Source organism: Oryx dammah, unplaced genomic scaffold, assembly GCF_014754425.2.
Source record: "Oryx dammah isolate SB20612 unplaced genomic scaffold, SCBI_Odam_1.1 HiC_scaffold_13, whole genome shotgun sequence".
In the NCBI taxonomy this organism is placed as follows: Eukaryota; Metazoa; Chordata; class Mammalia; order Artiodactyla; family Bovidae; genus Oryx; species Oryx dammah.
The window spans coordinates 41,838,137-41,841,726 of record NW_024070197.1 but is presented as its reverse complement, the minus strand read 5'-3'; positions in this window follow the sequence as shown (position 1 = coordinate 41,841,726).

The window sequence follows — 3,590 nt, the reverse complement described above, 5'->3', positions numbered from 1 at the left end:
GCTCTTTCCATCCTCCCCATACCTTCACTCTTCTCACAGCTCACTCCTTCCCTTCCTTCAGATCTTACAGGGGCCTTCTTTGATCTCCTGTCTCAGGCAGGTCTTCCTTGGCTTTCTCAACCTCTCATTTGTTTCCTTTATAATAATGATCACAATTCACATTTTCTTTAGTCTTTTCCCTAAATGAAAACAAGGGCATCTACCCTCTCTCACTGGAATCTAAGCCCCATGAAGGCAAGAATTTTATAATGTCTAGGTACTAAGTTATTAGCATTTAACTTAGAATTTGAATCAGAATAGGCATTCAATTTGAATCAGAGCAGGGCTTCCCTTGTGGCTCAGTTGGTAAAGAATCTGTCTGCAATGCAGGAGACCTGGGTTTGATCCCTGGGTTAGGAATATTCCCCGGAGAAGGAACGGCTACCCACTCCAGTATTCTGGCCTGGAAAATTCCATGAACTGTATGGTCCATGGGGTCACAAAGAGTCAGCATTCAATAACCAATTTTTCTATGCCCACCACAGTAATGATGGGGCTAGAAAAATCCCCAGTCAGGTGCTAAACTAAATGCTTTAAATGTATCGACCCAGTTAATCTTCACAACAGCTGTGAGTAGGAACAAATAAATCCCGTTCTATAAATGTGATGAGGCATAAAGAAGTTAAGGAAATTGTCCAAAGACACAGAGCTAGAAGTTGGCACTGTCGGGATGTGAAGTGGGCAGTCTGGCACCAACATCCAGGTCCATAACTGCCCTGCACCATCCCTGTGTACCACTGTACGTCCAATGTTCACGGGAAAGTGAAAGTTCTTAAAGGTGCAGTAACCCGTGCTAGGGTCCCCCGGATAGTAATTACGAAGGCGTTAAAGCATGGAGGGCTTGATTCTTCACCACCAGGGTTTCGTCAGCACCAATGCTAGTGTCAGGACCCCTTGCCTGGCCAGTGCTGCTCTCTCTTTCTAGAAGTCTCTTTCTCAACAAATCCCTTTTTGACCTGGCAAACTTCTTTTTTAAAAACTAAACCAGGCAACATCACTTATTCCTATTTTTTGTAAAGATTTTTTGATGTGGACAATTTTTTAAAGTTTTTATTAAATTTGTTACAATATTGCTTCTGTTTTATGTTTTGGATTTTTGGCCACGAGGCATGTGAGGTCTTAGTTCTCTGACCTGGGATCGACCCCACACCCCCTGCATTGGAAGGCAAAACGTTAACCTTGGAGCATCAGAGAAGTCCTGCACCTACCCATTCTTCAGCCTCTGGCTCAACTATTTCCTTCTCCATGGAGCAGAATTATCTTCTACTCCTTTCTCTGGGCACCCATACCAATCATTGCAGTACCGACCACACAGTACTGTGTTGATTCTCTTTCTACCCCAGTAGATAATGAGTGTTTTGAGGTAAAATTCATATCTACCAACCCAAGTATCCGAGTCCTGGAAGGGAGCTTAAAATACCTGATTTGAAAAAAAAAAAACAAAAAAACCACTGGATTTGATTGATTAAATGAGGCTCCACTTACAGTGGGTCTGTATTTCCAACCCTAGAGAGCAGATTTTATTTTTTCCTATTAACATGTAAATCATTAGAATAACACCCAGCACCTTAAATGCTCTGTTTGCTATAATTATATATGTTTGTTGCTACTAAAATTGGAGAAATAAAAAATTTCTTGGTAAATGTGGAAAAAAGTAAACTCTATAAGCAGTCAAATGCTCAAAGGCATGAATGGAGAGAATTTCATCACAGCATGGTGTATAAAAAGCAAGAAGAAGAAAATAAGATTCCTTAGTCTGTTTGTGTGTACATATGTGTGTGTGCCCAGTCATGTCTGATCATTTTTTGACCCATAGACAGTACCTCTCCAGGCTCCTCTGTCCTAGGATTCTGCAGGAAAGAATACTGGAGTGGGTTTCCATTTCCTACTCCCGGTGATCTTCCCATCCCAGAGATCGTACCCATGTGTCCTGCGTCTCTTGCACTGGCAGGCAAATTCTTTACCACTGAGCCACTTGGGAAGCCCTTAGTCTGTTTAGACTGCTATTAAAATTCCTACTATTCAGGAATTTTAAAAGACAAGGTAAAAGTATTAACAAGAAATTTGTTTATATTATTAAATTTAAAGAGCATGGGATATTTCTCCATCTATTTGTGTCACCTTTGATATTGTTCAGCAGTGTTTTATAGTTTTCTATATATAGGTCTTTTGTTTCTTTAGGTAGTTTTATTTCTAAGTATTTTATTCTTTTTGTCACAATGGTGAATGGATTGTTTCCTTAATTTCTCTTTCTGTTTTCTCATAGATGGAGAAATATACCATGTTCATGGATTAGAAGAATCGATATAGTGAAAATGAGGATACTACCCAAAGCAAATTACAGAGTCAATGCAATCCCTATCAAGTTACCAATGGCATTTTTCACCAAACTAGAACAAATAATTTCACAATTTGTATAGACATAGGAAAAACCTTGAACAGCCAAAACAATCTTGACCGTAATAGACAATCTCTTCCAGAATAGAACTGGAAGAATCAACCTGCCTAACTTCAGACTACACTACAAAGCTACAGTCATCAAGACAGTGTGGTACTGGCACAAAGACAGAAATATAGGTCAATGGAACAAAATAAAAAGCCTAGAGATAAATCCATATGCCTATGGACACCTTATCTTTGACAAAGGAGGAAAAAATATACAATGGAGAAAAGACAATCTCTTTAACAAGTGGTGCTGGGAAAACTGGTCTGTTTCTGCTGCTGCTGCTGCTGCTGCTAAGTCACTTCAGTCGTGTCCGACTCTGTGCAACCCCATAGACAGCAGCCCACCAGGCTCCGCCATCCCTGGGATTCTCCAGGCGAGAACACTGGAGTGGGTTGCCATTTCCTTCTCCAATGCGTGAAAGTGAAAAGTGAAAGTGAAGTCGATCAGTCGTGTCTGACTCTTCATGACCCCATGGACTGCAGCCCACCAGGTGCCTCCATCCATGGGATTTGCCAGGCAAGAGTACTGGAGTACTGGAGTACTGGAGCGGGTTGCCAGAAAACTGGTCAACCACCTGTAAAACAATTAAACTAGAACACCTTCTAACACCATACACAAAAAGTAAACTCAGAATGGATTAAAGATCTAAATGTAAGACCAGAAACTATAAAACTCCTAGAGGAAAACATAGGCAAAACACTCTCCGACATAAATCCCTGCAAGATACTCTATGACTCACCTCCCATGGTAATGGAAATAAAAGTAAAAACAAACAAATGGGACTTAATTAAATTTAAAAGCTTTTGCACAATGAAGGAAACTGTAAGCAAGGTGAAAAGACAGACTTCAGAATGGGAGAAAATAATAGCAAACAAAGCAACTGAAAAAGAGTTAATCTCAAAAATATATAAGCAGCTCATGAAGCTCTATACCAGAAAAATAAATGACCCAATCAAAAAATGGGCCAAAGAACTAAACAGACATTTCTCCAAAGAAGACATACAGATGGCTAACAAACACATGAAAAGATGCTCAACATCATTCATTATCAGAGAAATGCAAATCAAAACCACAATGAGGTACTATCTCGCTCCTGTCAGAATGA